The following is a 14,485-nucleotide window of genomic DNA, read 5'->3' on the forward strand; positions in this document are numbered from 1 at the left end:
ATTTTTAGGCGTGTCCACACCGGACCGCAAAGGGTTAAAGACTCCTTTCCGTAGAATAATAGACAAGGGCTATGCTTTGTCTTATAACAAATGAAATTTTAATTTTAAGTTGGATTATGTTTACTATTGCAAACTACTTATACAATTTTTTTGTGATGATAGTGAATATATACCATTAACGTGTTTTTTTATAAGTCAGATGGTATATCACTACTATTTTTTACTGTTAAATTATAACTGATATGATTTACTCTAGTCATAAGTTTTATTGTGTCTTATTATTTCATGTTTGAGAAATAAGATACTATTCAAACAGTGCATATACCTTTGTACTGGTAGTAGTTTAATTGTATTAGCTGATGTCCTATGCATTACAGGTTACACTGCCATGCAACAGATATATTATTTTCTCATAATTAAGATGCTTTATTTTAGAAAATAGAATACACTGTATTGTACTTAACATTAGGATTAACATGCAGAGCAAATCTGAAAGTGGATCTCATGAGTACATTATATTTAATTATTTTATACAGTTGTTGTGACAGAAATTCTAACACACAGCACATTTAAATGAATGTTCAACCCAAAATTAGTTAAATTACTAAAATTTGCATTTAGTATACATTTAAGTCATCAAACTTTCAATATGCCCATATCTTATGTTTGAAGGAACCTTATGAGAAAACCCAGGTCTTCTGAAGAGAGTAGAATCCTAAGGCTACAAATCAAGGCTCCTGTTACATTACTCTGTGTATATGCAAAATTAGCCAATCATTGGGAAATGTTCAGAAGGAGAAAATTTACTCATGAAACAACATTTTGATTATAAAAATAATGCATACAGTAGTTTAGATAGAAGTACTTTCTTTAGTTATAATACATATACAGTTGATAAAATCTAGTCAGTTTCTGTAATTAGCTGGCTTCTGTAATCCATTAACTTAAATTACTTTTTCATACATTTTAGACAGTGATCTACAATGAAAGTAGACTGCAAATAGTTGATTATCACATTTTCTACTTTACATCATTTTGTTTCAAGCAACTTTATTTACTGCTGCAAATGAAATTAAATTGCATCATATTTAGCTAATTAAATTTCATAACTAAATATAGGGTGTCCCAAATAAAAGTATACCCTGAATGAATTTCAGTTAAATGCCAAATGGACATACATGTAACATAGTGCATTGTGACATAGGTAACTGCAGAATCACTACAATAGGTGTTGGAACTGGCCTCCAGGAGGAACAGATCAGTTTTTGTTTTTAGCATAGTCTGATGCAACTTTTATTAATACAATTTGTGCATAATGGTCTTGGTTGGTAGTCTAACATTAAATTTAGCTTGAAATTTATCTCTACAAATATTAAAGCAGTATGCTTTGCATATGATTCCATGACAAAATTCTTTGTTTCAGTGTTTTGATGCCATCTTCATGTACTGTACAAATTTTTGTAGCGCTATTATTACCTTATAAAAAACAAACCACAATTAAAAAAGGTAAGGGTTTTGAACAATTTCGGTTCAAATTAAATTAGCATACTTTTTGTTTTTGGTTTGAGTATATTTTTATTTAGGACACGAAATATATCTATTTATTTCTAATATAAATAGAAGCTAACGTCTTCTCTTTTAAATTATGTGAAAATTAAAACACTAACTCCTCTTCATATTTAAGGTAATAAATACATACATATATTATAAAGGACACGAAACTTGTTTACGAAAATAATTCATCTTTTATTAACATTCAAAATAAATGTATGCAACAAAAAGGTAGAACATTATGGATGATATATAACTATAAGAAATGGTGTACTTTATTTGAAGCATATGAAAAGACTTATTGTTAATAGATAATTAACTGAAATTAATTAATTACTGATAAATGCAAATAAACAATTGACATTATTGATTCTTCTTTGCATATGAATAATGTTTACCAACACGTCTTTAAATACATTTTAAATGTACATAGCTGCCATTATAAAATGATAATATATGATTAGCTTTAGTTTCTAAGGAAATAAATCTATTTATGTGAGGTATATGATGAGATTAAATTAAGAAATTATTATTATGTTTCCAGTGGGACAACAAACTATAAAACAAATTGTATGCTGTAAGAAAACCACAAATTCTTTGTACTTTAAATACAGCCACCGAGACAGTATAGTGGTTAGGGGAGCTTACTGTGGTACCAAAGAGCCTGCACTCGAATTCCGGAGAAGGCATGGTTATAACTGTCCATCCCTTCATAGAAGACAATGGTGGCCTTAGAGTGGACAATGCTGAATAGGCAAGTGCCCGCCATTGGATTAAAAACAAAAACTTTAAATACTGTATAGACCGTATTTACTCACGTAAGTACCCCCCCTTTTTTATACTAATTTTATTGTACGAAAATCGAAAGGGGAAAATTAAGCAAATAATTTAATTTCCAAAGGACGCGGTTACAAAACGAACATTACAAATCAAAAGTATTAATGGATAAATCACTGATAACTATCACAATAATTATTTATTTAAAAGAAACCCATATTCCAAAGAGAATACATAATAATATTAACATTAGAATACCTAATAATATATATTTCATTTCAACTTCCCTACATCTTGAATTACATTCGCTCTTACTGTTGTTCACTACTAATCCCTAGGCCTCAAATCAATCAGTGCTGCTGAAACAGTGGTCCATGTCAAATTGCAAGCCGTCTTTTATCACCATTTGGTGCATGCAATGATCTTCAGAATCATCAAGAGCATTAGAAATCTCCGTTTTCTTGAAGCTATTCATTATTATTGCTTCTGAAGGAGGGGATGAACCAATTTTGTCACAGGGGCACTTCATAGCCAAGCTGCCAGAGTCAGTCCTCTTAACTAACTAATACTACTTCATCAGTCACAGCCTATCTGCACAAAGTCCGCGAGCAAATTAATTTAATGAAAGGTCCCCGAATTTTCCTGGTTCTAGTAAAATTTGCGACCTTGCTGACATCCATTCATTATAAAACTTTCGGGGATAGTTTTTGAACGGCTTATTTTACAGATAGGTCCAATGGTTGCAGAAGTGATGTAAATCCTCTTTAAATAATGACAAGAACGTGTTTGTTCTGTTCACTTTAAGAGAGAATTAGGGGATTTTAGGAAATTAGAGAATTTGACCTTTTTCCCAAAGCCATTGTAACCATTATCTCTGGGAAGAATGGGCTTGAAGTGCCTATTTTAAAGTTACAGACTGTAGCAGTCATTTCTAATCTAAATGACAACAAAGCCATCGAGTCAATACAATTTTGATCTGCTCTTTCATTAAGAACGGCACCCAGCATTTCTAGTACATAACTATGACACCATTAGGGAATTTTTGCCTTGATAATGTCTTCCCTTTGAAAACTGCGAAAGATGGAAACTTTTTAATATCCACAGTCACTGCTAACATTACTGTGCAGTGCACTTTTTCAGCTCCTCTAGTTTTTAATAACACAAAAAATGCCCCCTTTTGAATGATGTTATGAGACATATAAAAATATACAACAGTTGGATTTCCATTCCCTAAGACGGCCAAAATAGCAGTCATAATCTTTCCATCGCTGGATTACGAACATGTGAAATTTTAACATATTTTCACCACAATCCTCTGGTAGCTGTAGTACAAGCGCTGTTCTCCTTCCTAAACAAATAGGTCATCTCATGAAACAAATGGTTCACTCAGTGCTCGTTTTAAAGTATTGGCCTGTAAAAACACGTTTCTTCACTTCATCCCTCGCTTTCATTTTTATCATTTCAAATGGCACAGCTTTATCATTCTTCCTTTGTTCTGCCACGGAATTCGGCATGTCACTATACAGCTCACTAGCAGTTCCTGGAAGCTTCAGGTTTTCAATCCCTGAAAAACTCTTCGCTTTTCTGTCTTTTATGGGTGCCTCTTTTTGTTTTCTCCAATATCGAATCAAACTAATCTAACTAATAAACTAATAAACAACTATCTCCTGGAAGGTTTGACACCAATAATTCAAAGAATTTTAAAACTTCTAATTTAAATGTTTCCATGTAGTACAATTATTTTCTTTCACCATGGTTCTAAAAATGTGCGGTAGACTGTGCTCATTGCACACACACACACCTCAAATGAAATTTCTTCCAACTTCAAATTTCGGATCTTAAATTAAGTACTGTTAAGGCATTCAGGGTAGGTAAAGTTGCACAGCAAGAATGTGTAGCTGAATCGGCAAAATCGTCGAACAAATATCAGCTCAAGTTTGCTTCGCTTTGACTGGCTCTTCTATCAGGCTGGCATAAAGTTCATCACTTAGAACATTTGGACAACTTTATGCCAATTTCGTAGATGTAGCTAGGTTTGATTGCTTAGCAACGAAGTTTAGCTTATGCCACCTGTGCCTCACTTGTTAAAAATAACAAGTCTTCGTGCAAGTACTCATTATTTTTAAAGTGAATTTTTGGCGTAACGTTCCCAGGTATTTGCAAAGGGTTGTCTTGGATAGCAAGATGAAAATAACCACTATGTGAATTTACCAATTCAACAATTTAGGGAAGCTCGCCTTCTTAACGTCTTGAGGAATGGGGAAATTGCATGAATATTTAGAAAAAATTTCAGAACCTTGAGCTAAAAAGATGGGGCAGGGCATACATGAGTAAATATGGTTTATTTATATTGTCATTAAAATATGATACGTGTTACAAAAATGCATATTTTAATATATATTTTCAGTACGTTCCACATACTAAAATATAATAAATTATTTCCATCAAAAACTGACAACAAAATAAGGAATAAGTGAAGAAAAATTCCCAATTATAACATTTTTAAAAATTAAAATAAATTTTTAACATGTATTAAGACTAAAAGGAAAAAATGGGCAAGAACATTATAAATTTAAAATCAAGTTGAACAGACTTGCAACATTTTACTGCTTTAATGTTACAGTATGATGTCTCGGACTTTACAAACAACTCAAAAAAAATTTTTTTTTTCTTTTTGTTCCCATACAATACAGAAATGAAGTTCAGTAAAAATTAAAATTATTACAATAAGCAAACATAAGTATTAAACATTGGTTCTGAAATAAAAGGAAGCATAAATTTCTCAACATAATTAAAAGTAAAAATATACGCATAAGTATATTTCTTAAAAAGGTACTAGTGCTGATATGTGTTTTAGGAAAACTGAAGAACAGGTTCTCCTCTTAAGCTAAAAATTAGGATCAATATTACCAAGATCACAGAAAAATAGCTTGAGATTTACCTTTTAGTATGAGGTCTGTTAAAATTACTGTTTAAAAAATTTGTCCAGTTTCAAATAACAAGTTAATTCAGATGCAATACTTCACATGACGCCGCCTCAAATTTTGGGCTAAAAATTGCTTTATAATGCAATATAAGGGATTATGCTTTCTAATGCATAAAGATGCAGATAATCAATTATATCACAAGCTCATTAATATACTGCAAGATAACAATGCATAAAAGGAATCTAATTCTAAAATACAAGGCTAACTTTGTACACAGAAAAGCCTAAATGACATTGTTAAAAAGAAGCATGTCTTAACAATGAAAGTGAACTCCCATATAAGAAACTTAGAAATATGAATGTATACAATATTAAAACACTGCAGTTGACTAGAGAATAAAAATGCATGTAAGAGACATACGTGAAAATCATCATGCAAAGTGCTATGACTAGAAGCAATAAAGAAGCATATTTTTTATATCCACACAATATTTCTTTAGCTGTTTTAAATAAGAATATAGAGAGGTAATTCTATCAATGCAAAATAAGAAACTCTTCAATTTTAACTATACGATCTGGGGAAAAAAAAAAAAAAAAGATGATGAAAATGAAAAGCTTTTGTCATTACTGTCTTCTAATATTCTATTGCTAAATACTAGATTTGTGAATTAAACTTTTAATTTGAAACAAAAGATGATAATCTGAAATTTTAATGGCATGTTTATATCGTACTTGGAATCTAGGTAATAAAAGAGGGACATAAATGGCCAAAATAATTTTAAAATAAAATGAAAGTAATCCTCCTTCTATTGATGTGGCAGATTATCTCAAGACGAGATTTGCTGTACAAATAATAAAAACTAAAACTACTAATAAAAGTGAAAGAATTTTAGATTACTCTTTAAAAAAAATTTGGTAATACAATTCTGATTATGGTGAAATTTGAATAACATTATAACTATAATGCTGTATCTGAAATGCTGAAATCAAATGACAAAATACACGAGCATACTTTATATTAGACGGCACCACACTCTAAGACTATACCAATGAAAGTTAAGCTGAATAGAAACTTTTGTTGCATTTTAATTTCATCTAGCAATGAACAGTGACATGTTCTTTTCAAGAAAGGTATACAAGCACGCCTCTTATGACATTTCCTGCTTTCAGAAGCTATTTATGCAAAAAGATTCCCTATTATATAGAAACTTTCTATAAAATAAATTATTTAAATTTTGATTTTACTATAAATTAATAATAGTCCTAATTTTAAATCTATGCATTGTTTAAAAACGAATCGGAAAAGTATGGTGAAAGTCTCCATTTGAACTAAGATTATAGATTTCTCATTTATGTACAAGATGACCAAAATTATCCAGAACTTTTTACTTCATATAAAATGCCTATTTTACAGAAATGTGGATGACAAAATAATTCAAATCTCAAAAAGTCGCACTATATGAAAATAACAATTACATGAATTACAATAAAAGAAATCAATAACTAATGACTTATTAAAATTCAACACTCCTTTAAAATTATAAACATGCATACATTTCACAAAAATACATACATAAACAGTATATCAACTGAATACAGGTTTCTCTTACTCTATGTAAGTTCAGCATTTCTCTAAGGCCTTTCATAAGTCAAAATGGTATAAAGCAAAGAAGGAATTATGAATAATTCATATAAAAAAAGTTTCAAGTCTGCAAATAATTTATCAAATAACCCCAAAGAACTCTGTTAAAAAAGAATGAGATCATAAGAACTGACCACATAATAATAATAATAATAAAATTCAGCTTCTAAAACTGAAAAGAGAGAGAGACAAAAGTGAGCATTTACAAATGGTTAACTATACATATGGTGTACTAGATTGAATAGCTGGAGATTTAGGTGTGGCAGGCAGTGTCTACATTATATTAAAGACAAGATGAAGACTGACTGTAATACCTTAATATTTCTTGTGTTTATCAAGTCACTACACCTACAGTTTTCATGCATGCTTGTTTCAATGTTCTAAAGTTAAGATTATCACATGCTTTGGATGATGTGAAAGGTTTGAAGTAAGGCAGTAAGCCTGATTGCTAAAACTAAGACACATTTTTTTTTTTTTTTGGTATTGTATATAATTCTTCTCAGGCAACTATAACATTCTGTAAGACTGTCTTATGGAAAATGCTTTCCCATAAGACCTATCTCTCTCCCGAATTATAGGAATGCTTTCCCATAATTAATATCATACTTTTTTGTAATAACTGCATGTAACAGAAGTGAAATGATAATTTTGATTTGGTCTTTTTTACACAGAAATGAAGATCCTCTTTGCACTTAAGTCACCAACCAAAAACAGTAATTTAAATCTTTAATAAAACTGAAGTGACACGAAGCATTTATTCTCAAAGCAGAAGAATACCTGTATTGCATATTCCAGATCAAAATTAATAGAAATGCAGCAAAAGGAAGTGTAATATGGAAATGCAGTAAAAAGAAATATGTGATTAAAGTAATGCATAGTAAATTACAAAAGTTATTTTCAGTTATGATTAAAATAATGCACAATAAATTGTAAAAACTATTTTCAGTTTAATGAAAACTATATTTACAACAAAATCATTAGAATAATCTAAAATAAATAACTGTAATGAGCCTGCATAGTCAAAGCAATGAGCAACTAATATTAGGGATTTAATATTTAATTTAAATTTTGAAAGTCTATAGATAATAAATATTACTTTTCCAGTTCCACAAAGAAGAGCTTAAAAATACATAAGCATTTTTTGGAGTAAAAAAAAAAAATGTTACACAACTCAAATTCATAAAGAATTTCACAGCAAAAAGTTTTCCCTGCTCTACTCAATATACGATTTGTTATGCATATTACCAATACATAACAGGAAAAAAAAAAAAAAAAAAAAAAAAAAAAAAAAAAAAAAAAAACTGGATTGTTTAATTTAGGCAAAACACATATCTCCTATGTTCCATCCCAATATTCATTGAATACACACCAGGACATAACAAGGAGAACATGCTGACAATTCTATTCCTTATTCATTTATAGTAAGACAAAACTATTTTCTTCATAAACAAGGAAAATGTGTTTAATTTATACTGCTGTGATTTAGAAACATAAAAAGCAAATGATACTGCTGAAAGTAGTTTAAAAGTTTGTTGTACAGGAAATTTTTTAATCTGATACTGTATTAAATTTTTATATAATTCTGAAACAGTGAAAATGTTTATAAAATCCTCAAACAAATATTTACGAATTCCTAAAAGAAAGATAAACTGATGTACTTTAATCATACTAGATATAAAACAAAAGATATACAGGAGAATTCCAAATAACTTCCCTAACATTGACCATAATTCATAAATATTCAGAAAATTCTAACAATTTAGTTGCTTTCTTCAGAAGGTCAAATGTATATTTACAGAAATGCAAATAAAGGAACTTTTTCCATTATTATGCTTTAATAAAGATTCTACAGTGAAAATATTGGAATATTTCTAATTCTGTTAAACAAACGGCAGAATGGACTTCTTTTGTTTTATTAATTTAAATAGAATCATGAATTTATTTGAATAAATATTTTATCCTTAAAAAACAAATAACACTTTCCTTAAAAATTAAACAAAAATTATACAAATCTAAAATTATATATATTTATCTGTGCATAATAAGACAAATTTAGATTTAATAGCATCTTCATAATTATTCCTTCTGTTAAAAAAAAAAAAAAAAAAAAAAAAAAACTTGGTACACCTTAATTTACAGAGAAAACAAAACACTGAAAGCTTTATATATGGTATTGGTATGTAATTGCTTTTTAATAGTATTTATGAACTATGTACTTCTCAAATGATTCATGGTAATATGCTTTTGAAATAGATGAAATAAATATACATGGCATGTTTATTAGCTTACAATTAATTTAGCCAATAAATGTGCCACTCCTATTCATCTAACTTACAGTTCTTTATATACATATATAATAACTAGAGAGATAGCCCCCTGAAAAAAGCAGAGTAGAAGTTACTGTAACAAGAGAAGTTATTGTCATTAAAGATACATTCCAGAAATACTTTTTAATTAAATTACTTATTGCTGATTCCATGGAAAAAGGTGGACTTTCTCTATATACTAACCAGCAGTTAAGAACATCTGAATCATGTTTCACCGTCCCTGTCTATTTCAGTGGAAAATTTAACAGAAGTGAAATTACTATTTTAGTCCAATTAAGTTAATTTAAGTCAGTTTTATTGTTAATTAGATGAAGAAAATATCCCAACACAATTTCAACTCCTAAGGAAAAAAAAATACTGTAATAATATTGGATAAATCACCCTAATGTTGGATACAACATACAACACCCAAATATACTATGAAAGAGTATGCAAATATTACTCTGCTTTTTCTGGGGGGAAAGGCTCTCTAGTTAATAAATGTAATTAATCTTAGTTGTGTTAGTGCTAGATTTTAGTTTTGAAAGTCCATTTTCCCATAATTTTTACATTATATGTTATTTAAGCTTTCATAATATACTGATTTATATATTCACACAAACATTCATATACACTATACATTTTCATCCTTTTGCATTATTTAAAAAAAAACAATAAATAAAAATAAATAACAATGTGAAAATTAATTAATAAAAAGCTCAGTTTAAACCAGCTATAAAGGAAGACCAAACAATTCAGATAATGAGTTCTGGATAACTGTTTTTACTTAAAGAGATTGATTTTTATATAGGCACTTAAATAGGGACACAGGAAAGTTTTTATTTGAATATTAAAATACTATTTTCTTTTACACTGAACAATACAATTTATGTTTTAGCTTCATTAACATTTATCACCTCATTCTGCACTTTGACATTAAATATGTTAAATGACTTACATTTATAGAATTACATTTTTGAGGGAAGCATCCTCAGCTGCAGCATTATGTTAGTGGGAGGGCACTAAGTCTAAGGAAATACAACAGAAAATGGGGGAACACCTTATAAAGACTATTAAATTTGAAATGAACAAAATACTTCAGAAATTGTGGTCAATTATTTAAAAAGTGCATGATAAACAGAAAATTATTTATAAATTAAAAATAATACTGTGCATATATACAACATACAAATGCAGACACTGAAATTTGCATTTCACACTGCAATTGCATTTCACACTGAAATAGTATAAATATATATGTATAAATCATAAAACTGTACTTATTACAAATGTATTGATTTAGAATGTCATTTACATCAAACTTATGAAACTAAGATGTACATAATCTATATTTTAGTAAAGTTATAATGATGACATCTCTATTTTAATGAAGTTATATATTTAAACAATGATGAATTTTCATCAGCATGCATAAAAGCTGCTAAGTTTATTTTCAAAAATTAAAAACTGATAATCTTGGTAGAAATTTAAGATTATACTCATTCTTGACATAAATACTGCAGCTACTGCATTATTCTGATATAAACAGGAAGAAGTTGCATTTACACAGAAAGTTAAATGTTTAAATGGTACATAGTGTACTCTTGAGAGAAAAATGTGCTTTCCAATACAAAAAAGGTTACCACTTGACATATTCATCTTCACCCAGAATGTATATACTTTATTTCCTGCACAGATGAAGGAATTAAAATCTTAAATACATTTAATGAGAATTTTTTAAGTTAAAAATATTTCTCATAGTTTATGTTATAATGCACTATGTTTATTACAGCTACATTTTTTAAAATCATGCATTAAAAATAGTGAAAGAAATTAAAAAAAATTATAAGTTGCTGAAAATGTCATTTCATAAAATTTTAATTTATTCCAAAATTAATAAATCAAGTGACATGCCTTTCAGTTAAAGAATCTTTAAATAGCACATAACAACATTACTTCAATCATTAACTCCTTCCAAAATATTCCTATACACTGAGGTTACCTATACCTCCAATAAATAATGACATGGAAAAGTTTCAAATGGAAATGGTTTTTCCAATAATGAAATGGAAAAGAATGTCACAAAGAAATGGGAAGGATATAAATTTGTGTACTCAGCATAAGGGAACACATAGGAACCTCTTAGACAGCTAACCAGCCAAATTCATTACAATACAGTGTAAAGTCTGAAATCTGGACGTCCAATATCTGGAATGATCTAAAATCCAGACCTGAAAACCACCAACGTTTTTCTCATAGGCTTTGTGCATGTGCATTTGATTCCCCCCTGCAAGCACAATAAAACATCTGGAGAGCTCCAATTCTTAATTTCATGTCGAAACTAAATAAAATACCTTGTTATTGAAGAAACATCATTTTGGTATACATTTGTACGATCAGTAATTTGGCCCCATTGTTGTGTATCTGCTTTGGCACGCATCTCAAACCGAAATATTCCACATAGATACATTGTTGATCTGATGCCAACCTGGTGAATCATTATTTATTATACTTTCCTTTCATCACTGCATGTTTATGAAAACATGAGGACTCATTAGTAATGACTCATTTGAATAATAAAGGGGTATGGAAACCTTTCATGTTGACATTACGCTTGGTGATGATTACAGATTTAAGTTAAATACGCTAACACATGTTGAAGAGGAAAAAATTTAACAAAATTTCTTTCCATATGCTAAAAGTTGATTTTGTTGATGACACTCATAGACCCAAAGATTACATTTAGTGCTATTTGAATTAAGTATAACTGATTTGTTATTCACATACATCCAAAACCAATGCCTAGGTCGTATGACCGCACTGAGTCGCAGAATTTAGGACCCACAGAGTGATAAGATATCTAGCGCCGGCCCTCAATAAATATATGTGGGAACTTATTTACTCAGAACTCTGATAAGCCTTAATTTTTTACATTCTGCATTACGATCCAGAAATAAAAGTCACAACTGATTCTTCAAATTCTCATTAGAATACATCCATAAAGAGTTAAAAAAAAAAAAAAAAAAAAAAACACCTGGCATAAAAAAATTCCTGTCTACGATTTCCCGGATGTTCAATTTTTGGAACATTGGCATGTAACTCTGTCTTTTCTTTTTTCTTTCACTTCATGAAAACAAAGCGTTGAATGATGAATATTTTAAAATTTTATGCAGCAATAATAGCTTACCGACTATTCTGATGTGAAATTAATAAAATTTATGTAAAACTCATTAAAATTTACATAATTTTTAATTAGCATACTATTTTATAAGAAATGCAATGCAAAAAGTATAAAGAAACAATGAAAACAAACTTACACTTACACAAGCTTGACTAACAATTACATAATATGAATAAATGCAATTCTCAAAATGTAAAATACCTTACCAATAAAAAAATAAAACATTTTATCTTTTAGAAGGCACATGGGATTTCAACTAGTAGCACAAAAAATATTAAACATTCTAAAAAACACTCATTTTTCGTAATCCTTAATACATGCAGCATTTTTTTTTCATTCAAAATACATGTTTGTAGCATTTTTTTTTTGTGCCACACTACACAATGCCTTTGTGATGATGTAACTATATAATGTAAATTTGATTTTCTTGCAGGTGTTGACTGATGGGTACGCGGTCCAGGTATAATGTGAATTTTATGTTTCGTTTGAAGGAAATTCAAAGTAATTTCTCTTCTAAAATTCAGGTGAGCCATTTCTAATGTGGGGTTTTTGCGTAAATCAGTGTGTAAGATCCACGCAACAGCCACAACTATATTCAATGTGTTGATAAATAAGTTCTAGTACCATTTTTTGCTGCGAAATTTTGGTCGATAACTCCAAGAAGTCTGTCCGACAGGTCTACTCCACCCATTCCTTCATTATATAATTTTATAATGTAAGGTTGAAGAACATTAACTTTCTTTTTTTAACATAGGACACATCTTTTTTATATTCCTAATGGTTCGTAAGTGATAAAATTTGATGCAATAGTTAGAACAGAACTGTCGTCCCAACAGCACATATAAACTTCTCCATAGCATCGGTAATCAAATTTTCCATGTTGATATTTCCACATCTCCTTTGCTGTTCTGCTGTTTGCATCTCTTTTGCTCATAATGTGTCAATTGCCTTAAAGCCTTTGTTAGACAAATCCGTCAGCAGACTGTGCAATGAAAAAAGTTATCGAAAAATACTTTGTGTTTCTCTGGATTGTCAATAAAAGATAATGCTTCAGAGACAACTTTTGATCAAAGAGGCAAATTTTCATTTTTCGAAAGATCTAATATAAACAAACAAATCCTTGTGAAGCAGATGTGGTCATTTCTAACAAAAGAAACAAGGAGATAGCGGAGCTGAAAACAGGGTAATATAACTGAAACTAAATACACAACCCTTGGTGACAAAGGTCATACCACCTAGTAGTCCTCTGCCCCCTCCTTTCTACAGAAAGAAATGACACCCATTAATGCCTTTAGAAAAGGGCATGTTTATGACATATGAGCACTGAATGTATTTAAAATCTAATAAAGAAAAATATATGTGTGATATCACTGATTTTTGTATACTGTTACATGCCAATGTTCCTTTTTTTTAACATTGCAATTTTACGCAGTCTTGAAGAAAAATTTCTGGTTATTATTTGATTTTCTTTTATTACCCATTAAAGTTGTCCTTTTCAAGCACGATGGAGAAAGGTTTGGGTAGATTTGAATTTTTAGGAATTTTATAGAATTTTCTTTCTTAAGTACTGTAAAAATCATAAAAAAAAGCCGATTTTTAAAAAATTTTCTACGCTAAAATATTTATATTTAAAAAATAAATTTTATGTCAAAAATTCAGTCATAGATTCTATAATAATCGGTATTTTTTCAAATTGTCAGATGAGTTAGTCTAATTTTTAAAAAATATTAAACATGATGTTCCAAAAAAGGAACATTGGCATGTAAAAGGTTAAGCATGTACAAGAAATAGGCATAAGTATAATAAATAACTAAACTAATATAAATCAGACTTAATTGTCTCGGTGCGCGATTGAAGCAAAATAAAATTTAACGGAACAACTTGTCGTTAGTCGCCATGCTCAAAATGCATAGCCAAATATAGTGAAGGATAGCTAAATTTGATGATGACAGCAGATAATTTTAAAAGTTTTCGCATATTGCAAAACTAAGGTGAAATTTTCCAATTAACGGATTTTGTAAAGAAATGTGGAGAAGCGGTAATAAATGAAGATGATATAAAATGAGTTTTTCATAGTGATGACAATGCTTCTCAATCATCAA

General features: G+C 29.4%; 1 protein-coding gene across 1 annotated transcript in view; it reads right to left on the minus strand.

The window, feature by feature from the left end:
• Window positions 1-331: 331 nt before the first annotated feature.
• The window catches only part of Axs (Abnormal X segregation), a 118,301-nt gene continuing 104,147 nt past the window's right edge, over window positions 332-14,485 (minus strand). The window contains exon 15 of the mRNA XM_085808460.1: window positions 332-10,890. The gene's annotated coding sequence lies outside the window, so the exon portion shown is untranslated. The remainder of the gene's footprint in view (window positions 10,891-14,485) is intronic.

This window comes from Stegodyphus dumicola, chromosome X1, assembly GCF_044657685.1.
Source record: "Stegodyphus dumicola isolate Sdum_Otavi_A_Nest chromosome X1, ASM4465768v1".
NCBI lineage: Eukaryota > Metazoa > Arthropoda > Arachnida > Araneae > Eresidae > Stegodyphus > Stegodyphus dumicola.